Here is a 15,051-nt window from a genome sequence, read left to right as displayed (position 1 = left end):
TCAGCCTCGACCACCCTTAGTTGCTGGAGAGGTGGATCTGGAGATGGAGGGAAATGGATAAAAACCAGCACAGATTCCATCGCAGTAAGAAATCATATTTCACATCAGGACTCAGTACACAACACTTGCAAACATGTCCAACCCAAACAAACTTCATGAGAACCAATGAGACACATTATATTTTCTTCTCATGCAATCTATGACATATTACTTTTAAAAAAACACGGTTATACTTCCCTATTGACTTCATGACTTATTAAAACATAAGAGATTCTCAACTCTGGATAAGGAGTGAGTGATTCCTGGGACTCCTTGTCTGTCTGTGTGAAGTTGAGTCAAAGAACATGGATCAAAATCGAACATAAGGCTACCAGCAATTTGGAAAAATGTAGGGAAAGTATGGGAAGATTTGTTTTCCTGATTTCAGAACCATCTTGCAGGGAAATAGAGAATATCACTGCGGTAGAGCCAGCAAGATTCACATTTTAATGTTGACCCTGCCTTCTCTGTCAACATTACAGAGGCCAGTTTGGAAGTAACATATGACATAGGTGTTTACATGCTGGGTGGCACTGAAATACTTCATGTGCTTTTTAGAGTCAACATTTATCAGCATGGTGGCACATGGAAATTAGGCTTGTTTTCTTTACTGGGTGTTAGGAAAATCACAGTGTTGTCCACCAAACTGCATAAAAGTCACTAAAAACAGATTTTTTTTTTTTTAATTTCTGGGGAATTAAAAGAGCATACTTTCATCTCTCCCCAGAACAATAGGACTGTATAATTTTATTTGGGTTTTAGTTATTAGTATTGTCAAACATTTAAATATGTTGAAGTTCATGCACTAAATTTGTTTTCTATGAAGAGCTTTAGATATCAGTATCGTTTTTTTAAATGCCTAATCCTCCCTCCGCCCCAGTAGACCAGAATTTTGGGAGAAAAAATCATGAAAAATATGCTACAGTACATGCAAATTTAAATCAACATAGATGAGTTTCACTGGCAGAGTTAAGAGATTATTTCATGTGTAGAAGTAGAGTTAGCCTGAATTTTATATAAAATTTTACCCATTTCACTTTTTGACCACGCACTCAAGTTCTTCTCTGTGCATTACGTCCAAACCTGACTAGAAAATCCAAGGGTCTGAGTCAAGGCTCAGAATCTGCTTTGGACATTTGACCTCAGTGATTCACTGAAGTTCTTAGTCTTAAACTCTCTCTTCAGTTAACTCTTATGCAGATCAAATAACAATGACGAAGAAATTTGGAAGTTCAAAGGTCCTGTTCAACTATTAAACTTCTTATTAGCATGCATCACAGTGATCATAGTGTCAAACACTAGCTTGGACATGTATTCAACAAATACTTTATAAATGGAGTTTTTTCCTTTTTTTCCCTTGATGAAGCTATATTCCAAGAAAGCTATGCTTCTCTAATTTGTTTCTACTGAAATGTATAAATTACACTCATGGAAAAAGGGCAAGCTTCAAGCTCCACTGGATCAGGATAGCATAAAGTTTAAGAATTTGCATTTGGAATCTGTTCACTTGCATTCAAATTCAGACTTCATGACTTCCTGTGGAACCTGGATGAGTTATTCAACCTCTCTGTGCCTCATTCTTCTCATCTGTAAAACGGAGTAAATCATACCATCTACCTCATGAAATTATTCTGAGGATTAAAAGACACATATCCATAAAGTGCTTTGGAACAGTGCCTGGCAAATGGTAGCCCACAGTAATCATTAGCTATTACTGTCCTTTTTAATCTTACTCCCAGTGTATGGGAAAGCCAATAAAGAGGTAAAGGCAGAATAGAATGGAGAGATGATGCAAAAGGCATGAATTTGGGAGCTCTTCAAAGTTATGAGAGTGTTATAGCAACACTGCAGTACTCAATGTGCACAGAATTACAGAATAGGTCACTGAGTATTTTTCTTTCTAAAATATACCATCTTTGCCTCTATAATTAAGTTATCCAGGGAAAAACATCTTTGACTTCATATTTATTGCATGAATAAAATTACAATGAGAGATGAATACATACCTAAGAGAATTGTTGAAATGGAGAAGACAGACAATGCCAAGTGTTGGTAAGGGTGAAGGTCAAATGGAACTCTCACACACAGATGGTGGGCACATACACTGCTAAAGACACTTTGGAAAACTGCAAAAGAATCTACAAGATAGTGAGAGAGCTGAGCATATGCATTCCTTATGCTCCAGAAATTCCATTCCTAGACATATAACTAATAGAGATGAATGCACACGTTCACCAAGACACACATAGGAATGTTCATAGGGATGGTATTTATAACAGCCCAAACAGGAAACAACTCAAATTCCACCCATAGAAGAATGAGTAAATAAAATGTGGTATAGTTCCATAATAGGAATGTAATATATCATAAAGAAAGAATAAACCATGGTTAAACAGCATGGATGAATGTCACCAACATAATATTGAGAAAATCAACCTTATATAAAAGAATATTTGCATAATTGGTCCATTCATATAAGATTTAAAAGCAGGCAAAACTGGACCACATTGAAATCCCTTGTTTATATCTCTTTCAACACAACCATAATCAAATTAAGGCCAGGAACTACGTCTTATTTATCATTCTATCTCCAGTATTCAACACCAAGCCTGGCACATTGGAGACTTCTAATCAATGTTTCTTGAATTAACACAAGATAAAACTGGGATACATTCTTACTTTATTTTTAACAGAAACACACTTAGAACAAAGTTTGCAGAAGCAGCAGTTTGTCTGATGTCTTATATGTCAATCATCTTCTGAGTTGTCCCCCGAAATTCCACCAAAAACGCCCATCAACTTTTCCTGTCCTTGGGATATTAATAACTCAGCTCTTTTGGTCAGAAGAAAGAGAAGAAGTCATGAGCTGTATTTTTCTTACCAAGATTTTCTGATCGATCCTGCGATTGAAAGATTCAAAAAAAAATCATAAAGCTTTTGTAGATAACCTGGCTGACTCTATAATTTATTGCAGACATATTATAACCTTACAGATGTGCTGTGTGTGCTTGTGTGACTGCTGACATTTGCAGAGACCAAGTAAGAATGAGGGGAGTTTGGGGGCTTTGTTATATCTTAACCAATCTTAGGAGACCCACGGTTTATTGTTTTAATAAGATATCAAGAAAAATGAAGCAATTATCTGAGATGCAGGATGCATGGATAGGAGTGTGGGCATTTGTGCTTCCTGCCCTGAGGGACAAGTTCCTATTTTTCTCATGAGCTCCATGTGCTGAATTCCCGCGGTTTCTCTCCACTTGTTGAGAGTGTACTTACAGACAACAGCAAAGAATTATCACACCTCGTCTATTATCACATTCTCGTCATAGCTTTTTGCATTTGAGATTTATAATACACAGCAGAATTAGAAATGTCCTTTTTTTTTTTTTTTTTTGAGGCTCAGAAATCAGTTTCATATTTGCTGTCTTGGTGGCAGCCAAAAAGGGCAAATTAATAAAACGTTATGCAGCATACAGTCCTAAAAGGAGGGGGCAGAAATTGACGTCACCCATTAATCAGTGACCTAACCAGAAAAACATTAGCGAATGATTAAAGAAAGATGACCCTGAGGGACTGCCGGGGGATTCAGACAGGCTTTTGTCAAAGCCCCCAGATCTAATGTAATTTCAGGCTGGCCTCAAAATTCAATTTGTGTGGAACCTCTAAGTCATCCATTCCGCAGCGAAATACAGCGTAATTGCACTTGAATGGCTTCCAGCACAGCTCTGAGAAAATGTCTTGTTCCGGGCCCTCGGTGCCCACGAGGAAGGCGGCCGGTGACCACACAAGAGGCTGGGCTCAGGCACCGAGTCTGCCCATCCCACCTGCCGACCGTTGCCCTCCACAGGAAGCACATGTTTCTGGTTAATTCCTGCCAGCTTTTGGCTGTCAGGTAGGGCATCTGGAGCAGGCATCTCCCGAGGGCTACCACCTGGTACTGTCAGTCGGCCTCAGACCAACGAGCAAAAGGGGAGTCATTCATCTATGTGCTTATTTTTTCTGAGTTTGGGGCATTTCTTGGGATTTGGAGTTTTCACTTGGCAAGTTAACTGGTCTCTTAAGTTAGGGGAGAGGAGAAGAAAAAAAAAAGAATTTTGCTTGCTTTCCTTTAACTCAGAGTTCCTTCTTTGCAAAAGCTGTTTAGTAATACCTGGTTCACCCTCATTAAATCTCTGGAGCATCTTCACAGTGTTGCAGATTTGCTTGGAAATAGACTTAAAAAGTAGATCCTAATCATCCTAATTTGAGACATAGTCATTAAGTCCCATTATTTTTTAATGTGTAGTTATAAACAATTACAGATAGGAAAATACAAAACTCCCATTAGGAAGAATAGACAAAAATAAAATAAAACAAAAATAAATGTGCTCAGAGAAGGATGAAGCATTCCTTAGAAAAGACCATTTTTGGCTCCTGTCTCAATAGTTTATAGCATGCAAAAGAATAAAAGAGTCTCAGTGAATGTCAACAGTTAGATAATATTTCAACCTCAAAAAGACTGCTTGTTTTGGTCCAAAATGAATTTATATTTAATTTTAACTCGTAACTAGTATCGACAAATGCAGTACAACTTTCCATAACATCAATTAAATATAATGAAGCTGATGAAGAAGCGTGATTTGCTTTTACCAAATTGCTGTCAGTAATAGCATAGTTGTAAATACGAATTAGCACCTGGGCAAGAAGAAAACTATTACCCCAATGCCTTAGTCTGTTGGGGCTGCTATAACAAAACAGATGAGACTGGGAAATTATAAACAACAGGAATTTATTGCTTACAGTTCTGGGGGCTTGGCACTGAATCATGGCAGTGTCAGTGGATGTGGATAGGGATGTGGCTATTGTGTCAACAGGGCCCAAAGATGGTCCTTCTTCTTATCTCCTCACATGGTAAAAAGGCAAAAGGACTCCCCAAGCCTCTTTTTTTTTTTTTTTTTTTTTTTAAGAGAGAGAGAGAGAGAATTTAGAGAATTTTAATATTTCTTTATTTTTTTAGTTTTTCGGCAGACATGACATCTTTGTTTTGTATGTGGTGCTGAGGATAGAACCTGGGCTGCATGCATGCCAGGGGAGTGTGCTATCGCTTGAGCCACATCCCCAGCCCCCCAAGCCTCTTTTATAAGGACACTAATCCTCTCGATATAGTCACCCTCTAAAGGCCTCACCTGAGTATTTTCACCTGGGAGTTACATTTCAGCTTACAAATTTTAAAAGGCAAAAATATTGAGACCATGGCATCTTAGGACACAGATACTTTGGGTAGTGTCTTTTTGCTGGATTTATCCTGCTGAAAGTGAGAGAAGTGACCATAATAATACAATATTTTAAAAAAATGCAGGTGAAGGATAGTATTGATAGTGATAGAAAAAGTTAGTTATACTCAAAATATAACTGGATTGATCGATTTAGGTTTTGCAAGTAAGAACTTGTAGGATTAATTTTTAAGCATTCACTCAAACACTTATTTACTGCTAAAAAATTTTTCACTTTATCACTCTAATTTCTAAACATATCTTTCATGTGATTTTTTTATCACAAGGAGTATTTGAGCAACACAGCCATCTCATTATGGCAGTACAGACTGTTGTGAAATTCAAAAACATATTACTATGGAAATCGGTGTTCAGAAAGTCCAGTGGAAATTGCCATGAGCATATTTCTGTTCTAATGGCGATTTTAGCATTGGCAAGAATTACGGTGGGGACAGAGTCAGAGAATCCTGCACCAGCATATTTATGCATATTTTCTAGTAAACATAAGCACTCTGCTGCCTTTATTTACATGGCCATATTTTCATTCTTCCTGTGTATTTTTAGGAAATTCAATAAAATATTTGCTCAGAAAGTGTTCCGGACATGTGAAGGTAGGAAGAGGCGCCAAGTCATACAAAGAACTGGATGTAAGAGCGGAACAGGAAGTTGAAGGGTGAAAAGTGGTTGGGCAGGAAAGCACAAAAGGGATTACAAAAACGCAGAGTGACCCTTAAGTGAAGAATCAGACCATCAAGTTAAAAGAGGAAAGTGTTTTCCTAACTCCTTGTTCCCACCAATGGTGTCTTGGTTATCTTCAGCCTCTGCTAAGCTGCGGTGCTCCCTTGCTTAGACAGAGCCGTGACAATGAGTGGGATTTGAGCCCTTCAGGAGGATTCAGAAATGTCCCCTATGGGCAATTTTGATTTCCCATCCATGTACCTACCATCCATTCCCATGCAATGACTGTATCATGATGTGAGTGCCTTCAGGTGTGTTTGAAATGAGCACCCTGTCTCCCTAGGGCTGCTGAGAGGGACAGAAAGTGGCCACCAGGAGAGAATGCAGGCTGCCTGAACCTAAGCAGGGGGCTGTCACTCAGCAACCCTGTGCATGCCCAAGAAATGCTCAAGGAATTCCTTCAAGGGAATTCTGCAGCCACACACGTTTTTTTCTGGGGAAGTGAGGTTTTTTCCTGAACTGTGAGGGTATCTTCTAGGCTTACACATGAGAAAAATATTCAACCTGCCCTCTGACACCTTCTCCTCTGTTTTCAGGTTGAGCTTCTGAGAACCAACCCTGAACACACAGGGAACTTTGCCTGTGTATGTACCACATTTGAAAAGACGGATCTCACTCCAAAGATTTCCTAACCATCTAGGCATATTCTACATTCATGTTGGGGGAAACAATCTTCCACATTACTTGTCTCTGGCTCTGAAGTGGAAACACCCATCCCCCTGTGTACGCTGTGAGAAATTCCTAGGTTTTGTTTTATGAATTTTTCATGGAAAGCAAAACAGTATTTTTTTAAAAAACAGAGGATCCTCTGAAATGCCTTGCATTTGCTCTGGGCACTGCATCGGATCAGTTTTCTGTAATGCTGCTTCCCACCCTCCTGTCCTTCTCTCATCCAAACCCCAAATCCTTCAGCCACTGGCCCGTTCAGGGCTCTGGTTTGATAACCCTGCAATTGGAGGGTGGAGTGGGAGGAGAGGCCTCATACCTTTGTTTTTCTGGTTCTCCCCAACACCCTGGTGGCCTACTTGGGTGTCCCACAAGCACTCGGTGGAAAATAGTACATCCCATTTAGCAACAACCCCACCTAGCACAAGCTCCTGAGCTATACTTAAACAAGGGCCAGAGAGTGGGAATGATGGAGGCCTGAGTTAGGCAATGTGAGAAGAGCCATTTTCTCCCCATGGTGGTGGCCACAAAGTAATTTCTGCTTCTACTTTAGCAACCCATGGGGTAGAGGGAACGAAATTATGTTATTTTTCCTCTGTATTTTACAGAGGAAATTTTCATCAACATTAAAAGGTTATTATTATTTTTTTAAACCAACTTTACAAATCCAGGGGGAAAAAAAATCCTGTTTCCCAGGACTTCTTATAATGTTGGATTTTATTTTCACATGAAAGGTAAGAAAAAGGAATTGTGTTCTATGTCACACTGTATCCGTGTCTACATAGTTGCACCAATGATCACATTCTTTTTTCTTTCTTTTTCAAAATAGTCGGTGTCTTTTATGTTTTGGAATATTTGTAGAAAAATATGGATCAGCTGCATAACCCAGCTTTTTAAGAATCCCAGCTATGCCCCAGCATTAAAACCATGCTAAGGGAGCAGGATGAATCTGTCAACATTTGGTCTAGAGTTCTGTGGGTTGAGCATATTAGCTCCTACAAGAATCAGTATGAAAAGCACTCAGGCAATTTTTCTAAGTATGGTATCATTAAAACATAACACATACCCATTTAGAAGAATAGCGTATGTGAAAAGGCACTTATAGGGCCAAGATTCTCCTACAACATTTCGAAACCACCTTCTCTTCCCTATGCTAACATTTGTATTGATCATCTTACCTTTTGTCCCATGGTACTCAATATCATTCAGTTATATTTCCCACAACATTTTATTGCATAGGTTATTGTACTGATCACTTGCGTCTTTGTTTTCAATTAAAAAATAAATAAACCTTCAAGTTCATCTTTAACCTTCCAGGGCTCAAGATGTAGCCAAGACTTAGAGATGACTGACCAGTATTTATTGAAAGAAAGAATATATATAATAGGCAGTTAGAACTGACATAAAACCACTAACTTTTTAGACTGAAATGAATAAATAAAAATCCTTTTGTACAGAACTTTGAGAAGAAAAAGTTCTTGGCCGTATGTATACTTTCTAAATAACAGTGCACATGTCTTTAATAAGATAGAGCCACGAGGTGTGGTGGTATGCAGGGAAGACTGCTGAGTGTTGAGTCTGGGCAGAACCAGAGTCTGTGCTCGTAAGGATGGAGCTCCTCTCTGGGTCATCGTGTTCATTTTAGACCTTCAGCTTCGGCTCCAGCTCCTCTCCACCACGCTTTTTGTTTTGTTTTTGTTTTTTAACAACTTGTAGCTAAAGGGGGATTGAGTTTTTCCCCCCAAAGTTACAAAACTTAAGTGCACCAAATGTGCCTGGGTAGAATGAAACTGGTTAATGCAAAGAATTACCTTTGTTCCTTTTTATACACTCAGAATAGGAGCCCAGATGAGATGCACAATGGTTAGACGCTACAATCTGAATGTCTGTTTTTCGGGGGGGCAGGGGGACTCTTATATTGAGACCTACTAACCAATGCAATTTTACTAAGAGATGGGGCATATAGGATGTGATTAAATCACAAGAGTGGAGCTCTCATAAATGGGATTAGTGCCTTTACAGAGAGGCCTGAGCGGGCTTTGCCTCTTCTGCCATGTGAGGAACCCACAAGAAGGTGCCATCTACGATGCACCATGATGCAGATACTGTTCTACTAACACCTTGAACTTGGACTTCCCAGCCTCCGTAATTACGAGAAAAAAAAAAAAAAAAAGTCTGTTGTTTGTAAATTACCTAACACAACTTGTTAGTTCACTTTGTTGTTTTAACCAAAATGCCTAACAAGACTAACTTGAGGAAGATTATTTGGGCTTATGTTTTCAGAGGTTCAGTCCTTGGTCAGCCAATTCCATTCAATTCCATTGCTCAGGGCCCAGGGTAAGGCAGAACATTGTGACAGGAGAGTGTGACAGAGGAGTTTTGTTCTGCTCATGACAGCCAGGAAGTGGGGCAGGGGGACTTACGGAACACACCTCCTCCAGCCATACCCTGTCTACTTACAGGAGTCAACCAATCAGTCCATTCAAACTAGGATGCACCTATTAGGGTAGAGCTCTCATAATCTAAACAGTTCACCTCTGATTATTCCTGCATTAACACAGTGGCTTCTGAGGGACATCTCATATGCAAATCAGAACAGCCATCTAAGGCAATTGGGCATAGCCACCCAAACAGACTAAGACAGTGGGATTTAAGACAATACAGTGAAAGTCTGATAACATAAAAGACTTCTTGGACATCAAATTCATAAGGACACATGAGAGCAAATTTCTTTTAAACACAATTAAAGTAAAAATATAAATTAGCATGGAATATGCACATACAGTACATCACTGTAAGTTTGGTATTCCTTTAGGGCAACAGAACTTCCAAAGTTAGGCATCCAAAACTAGAAGAAGTCAATGAATTGCAAAAGTGCTCTGTTATCCCAAGGAGAGACTTTATAAATAGAAGGTTTTGTATACAAGCCTATTTATCCACGGCCTAGGAAAAAGTTGAACACTGTCTAGAAAATGCGATCTCAGTAGACAAACAATTCAGATAATGTAAATTGCAGTTTGAGGCCTAAAAGATACAGAAAACATGTTTAGTCTAAAAAAATTATTGAGACCTAAAATGGCATGCAGATACTGACAAAAGTTTGTCTGACATGAGGCCATATGGGATCACAAAAACAGAAATGGAAATCAATGAGATTTCTCAGTTTAAAATGATGTGTCAAGGAAGTGGCTCCTAATAGCAATTGTCCCACGCTCTCATTCGGTTCCATTCAAAAGGAAAACAATGGGCAAAAATCAATTGTTAGAGTGGAGGAAGAAATTTCATAAATGGAATCAATCTAAAAAAATACAAACAAACTCAGAGCTTGGTCTTGCCTGAAGTCTACTGACATCTACCTCAGTGCCCCAAGGCCCTTCACCAAGTAATAAAAGAGAATTATTATTCTTCTCTGGGGCAGATGATGTCATTTGAGGTAGGCAAAATATTATACCCTCAACCCTGCATTATATATATATATATATATATATATATATATATATATATATATATATATATATATATCCATTTGGGGCTGCATATCCCAGAAAATAAAAGTGAAATAATTTAAAGAGATCCTGGCTATCACACACGGCTTTCTGGGGTGGACAGAGGTGGAGGGAAGCCAAGGGCAATTTGTGATGGAGCATGGATGGATTGGTGGGTGCCAGCAGTAGCTTAGTGTAGGAAAGAGCAGCCTCGGGGTCCAGGAATCTGGCACCTTTTCCCATCTTTGTTGCCCTTCAGAGCCTCCTTATGTTGATGGAAATAAAATGAATGAAAGAAGAGCCACCCAGAGACATGTGCTGATAAAGTCCTGAAACACACGAATAAAGAAAAAAAATCCTATTAAATATCTACGTAGAAAATGCAGGTTAATTACCATGAACTGAAATTAGATTGGCTTTCTTTTAACAGGAAAACCAGAGGTCAGTAGAACAATACGTGTACACTTGTTTTGTTTGTTTTGTGTGTGTGTGTTTGTTTTTACTATTAGCGCATTCCAGCTGTACATAATAGTAAGGTTCACTTTGACATCATCATACATGCATGGAATTTATTTTTTTTAGTTTCTTAAATTTTAATTTGTTATATATGACAGCAGAATGCATTACAATTCATATTACACGTATAGAGCACATCTTTTCTCTAGCTGTACACAAAGTATATTCACACCATTCTTTCTTCATACATGTACTTAGAGTAATGATGTCCATCTCATTCCACCGTCTTTCCTACTCCCATGCCTTCTTCCTTCCCCTCCCTCCCCTTTATCCTATCTAGAGTTCATATAATCCTCCCATGCACCCCCAACCCCATTATGAATCAGCATCTTTATATCAGAGAAAATATTCAGTATTTGTTTTGGGGGGTTTGGCTAACTTACTTAGCATTATATTCTTCAACCTCATCCATTTACCTGCAAATGCCATGATTTTATTCTCGTTTAATGCTTAATAATATTCCACGTGTATATAGATACCACATTTTCTTTATCCATTCATGTGCTGAAGCGTATATAAGTTGGTTCCACATATTAGCTATTGTGAATTGTGGCAGTGTCTCTGTAGTATGCTGTTTTTAAGTCCTTTGGGTTTAAACCAAGGAGTGGGGTAGCTGGTGCCAATACCATGCTGTTTTTGTTAGTATTGCTCTGTCGTATATAGTATAGTTTAAGGTCTGCAATAGTAATGCCACCAGCTTCACTCTTCTTGCTAAGGATTGCTTTAGCTATTCTTGGTCTCTTATTTTTCCAGATTTTCTTATTTTTCTATTTCTATGAAGAATGTCATTGGGATTTTGATGGGGATTGCATTGAAACTGTATAGTGCTTTTGGTAGTATGGTCATTTTGACAGTATTAATTCTGCCTATCCAAGAACAAGGTATATCTTTCCATTTTCTAAGGTCTTCTTTAATTTATTTCTTTAGTGTGCTGTAGTTTTCATTGTAGAGGTCTTTTTATCTTTTTCATTAATTTGATTCTCAAGTATTGTTTTTTTTGAGGCTATTGTAAAGGGGATGGTTTTCCTAGTTTCTATTTCTGAGGATTTGTTACTGATGTACAGAAATGCCTTTAATTTATGGGTATTTATGGTATCTAGAAGATTTCTGGTAGAATTTTTGGGTCTTCTAGGTATAGAATCATATTGTCAACAAATAATGATAATTTGAGTTCTTCTTTTCCTATCTGTATCCCTTTAATTTCTTTCATCTGTTTAATTGCTGTGGCTAGAGTTTCAGGAACTATGTTATATAGAAATGGTGAAAGAGGGCATCCCTGTCTTGTTCCATATTTTAGAGGGAATACTTTCACTTTTTCTCCATTCAGAATGATGTTGGCCTGGGGCTTAGCATAGATAGCTTTTACAACGTTGAGAGTTGAGATATGTTCCTGATATCCCTAGATTTTCTAGTGTTTTGAAAATGAAGGGGGTGCTGTATTTTGTCAAATGCTTTCTTTGCATCTATTGAGATGATCATATGATTTTTATCTTTGAGTCTATTGATGTGATGAATTACATTTATTGATTTCCATAGATTGAACCAACCTTGCATCCCTGGGCTGAATCCCACTTGATCATGGTGCACTATCTTTTTGATATGCTTTTGTTTTCAAGTTACCAAAATTTTATTGAGAATTTTTGCATCTGTATTCATTAGAGATATTGGTCTGAAGTTTTCTTTTTCGATGAGTCTTTGTCTGGTTTTGAAATCATAGTGATATTGGCCTCATAGAATTTGTATGGAAGTGTTCCCTCGTTTTCTATTTTATGAAGTAGTTTGAGGAGTATTGGTGTTAGTTCTTCTTTAAAGGTCTTGTAGAACTCAGCTGTGTATCCCTCTAGTCCTGCACTTTTCTTGGTTGATAGGCCTCTGATGGCATCCTCTATTTCCTTGCTTGAAATTGGTCTGTTTAAATTGTGTATGTCATCCGATTTAGTTTGGGCATATCATATGCCTCTAGAAATTTGTCAATGCCTTTGATATTTTCTATTTTATTGGAGTACAAATTAACATGCTATATGTTAAGCCCTACTCTAGATACTGGGATATCCCTTAATAGTTTTAAAATAATCGGTTATCTATTTTTGTTATAGTCTTAGCTATTAGATATGCCACATAAATAATGAATTTAATGTGTTAGATTTCTTAAAGATACACACACATACACACACACACACACACACACACACACACAATGAAGAAAGCCAACACAGGATGGGGAAGGGAAGGAAGACATAGATAGTTGGTCATTCCTCAGGTGGGTGGACAAGGACTCTGGTGTTCTATGAGCAGCTGAGGAGTAAACCACAAAGGGAATATGGACAGCTGGTGCTAGAGGAAACAGACATGGAAGAACCCTGAGGTAAAGCACCTGGAGCTGAGTGTGCACAGAGGCTAGAAAGAATATAACACCCGGTCCCTTGGGCCTGGGGGCATGGATGCTGGCTTAGGAAGAAAGGTACCACAGTGTCTCCGTCTGAGTTGATCTAACCTACATCTGAGGTACGTGCTGTGATTGTGGTGTGGAGAATAGACTTTGGGGTGCAAGGTGAAAGCTGGAGGAACAAGAAGGTCATTACTACAATCCCAGCAGGAGATAACAGTGTCTGAAACTAAGACAGTTACAGTGGACATGGCAAAGCAGTAGGACTCTGAGCACATTAGTGGCCAGATTCGGTTCTCATGTTGACTGTGCCTGGAGCCAACACAATTTCTGGTGAGCGAGGGCACTTATATTTAAAACATGGTTAAAACATCTTATAAACTAATAATAACTATAACAAAGGAGAGCTGCAATGCAGGAATCAGTAGCTAGACCTATATTTGAAAAATGACCTGCCAACAGATGATAGAATATTTTATAAATCTGGCATATGATAAGCTTGGCTCTACAAATCAAATCTGTGGAGAAAGAAATAATTATTCCATCAGTAGTTTCACGATAATCAGTTACCTATTTTGTCATAATCTTAGCTATTACATATGACACAGAGAGATCAATTTAATGATATATATTCCTTTAAAAATGACAACCATTAATATCTAGGTGAAATGTTGCTGAATTTTTATCAGAATGAGTCCAATAGAATTTCTAAGTTTAAACAGTCTTGAAAGAAAACATAAAGATGAAAACCATTGTAGAATCAACTAGATAAAACATAGAATTTCTATGTCAAAAATGTATAATCAAAATTAAAAGCAGGCAAATTAATAAATGTTTCAACAAATATGATGACAGTCAATATTCTTATCATATAAAAATGTCTTAAAAGGATAAAAAACCAACATTAATTACTGTGGTGGTCTGCTTTCCATTATTGTAACAAATCAAATTGGAATTGGTCTGTTTAAATTGTGTATGTCATCCGATTTAGTTTGGGCATATTTGAAAAAAGAAGAAAGGTTTGTTGCATCTTACAGTTTGGGAGGTTTCAGTTATTAATCATTTGGACTGTTGTTTTTAGGCTTGTGGTGAGGCAACACATCATGGCAGGAATATGTAGCAGAGAGAGCCCTCATCTCATGGCCAGAAGGAAAAGAGAGAAAGGAAAGGGCATAGTTCCAAGGGCATAACCCCAATGACTAGAAAATCTCCCATGGGGCTCTACCTCTAACAGGTTCCATCAAGTCCCATGGCACCACTGTCTGGGAACCAGGCCTCTAACACATGGCCCTTTGGGGGACGGTTATCTAAGAACAGCAATGGGAACCAAACAGAGCTGTGCTAACCACAGCTGTTCCTGGGACTAAGGCTAGTGCCCGTCATGACTAATATTGTCATAAAATCTTCAGTGCTGAAAACACCATTCAATATTTTCAGAAAGATGGAAGATTTGAAAGATAAAACTACATTGGTTACTGAAATGGTGGTATCTTCACATAGTCAGGTGAGCTATGGGTTAGACACACAGGAAGAATTGCATTTAGGAAGAAATATCCAAATAATAGTTATAAAACGAAGAACTCCGAGTCCTTAATTATGTCTAAGAAAGAAATCTAAGGATCACTGCCTGCTGCTCCCTGAATATAAGATCCTAATACATTGCCATAGTCAAAAGGAGCAATAAATACCAGACATTGTGGAAATGTCATTTAGAACAACAGCGGACAGCCCCTGGGGTACTGTATGGTGTACTGATAGTCACTGCCCCTCTATAGAGAAAAAAACTAGGACCATCTCAGGGGTGAGAGGCTTAGGAAAATAAACTTTAGGGAACAGGACTCTTTCCCACAGGTGCAAAACTAAAATAATAATACATGTACTACATATTTACTGTGAGCGGGCAGTATGCTAAGTTCTTTAAATATGTTACCCCCTTCAGTTCTCCCACCCAGCCTAGCAGGGTGGGATT

This window comes from Callospermophilus lateralis, chromosome 8 (assembly GCF_048772815.1).
Source record: "Callospermophilus lateralis isolate mCalLat2 chromosome 8, mCalLat2.hap1, whole genome shotgun sequence".
NCBI classification, from domain to species: domain Eukaryota; kingdom Metazoa; phylum Chordata; class Mammalia; order Rodentia; family Sciuridae; genus Callospermophilus; species Callospermophilus lateralis.
Note: the sequence above shows the minus strand (reverse complement) of the source record.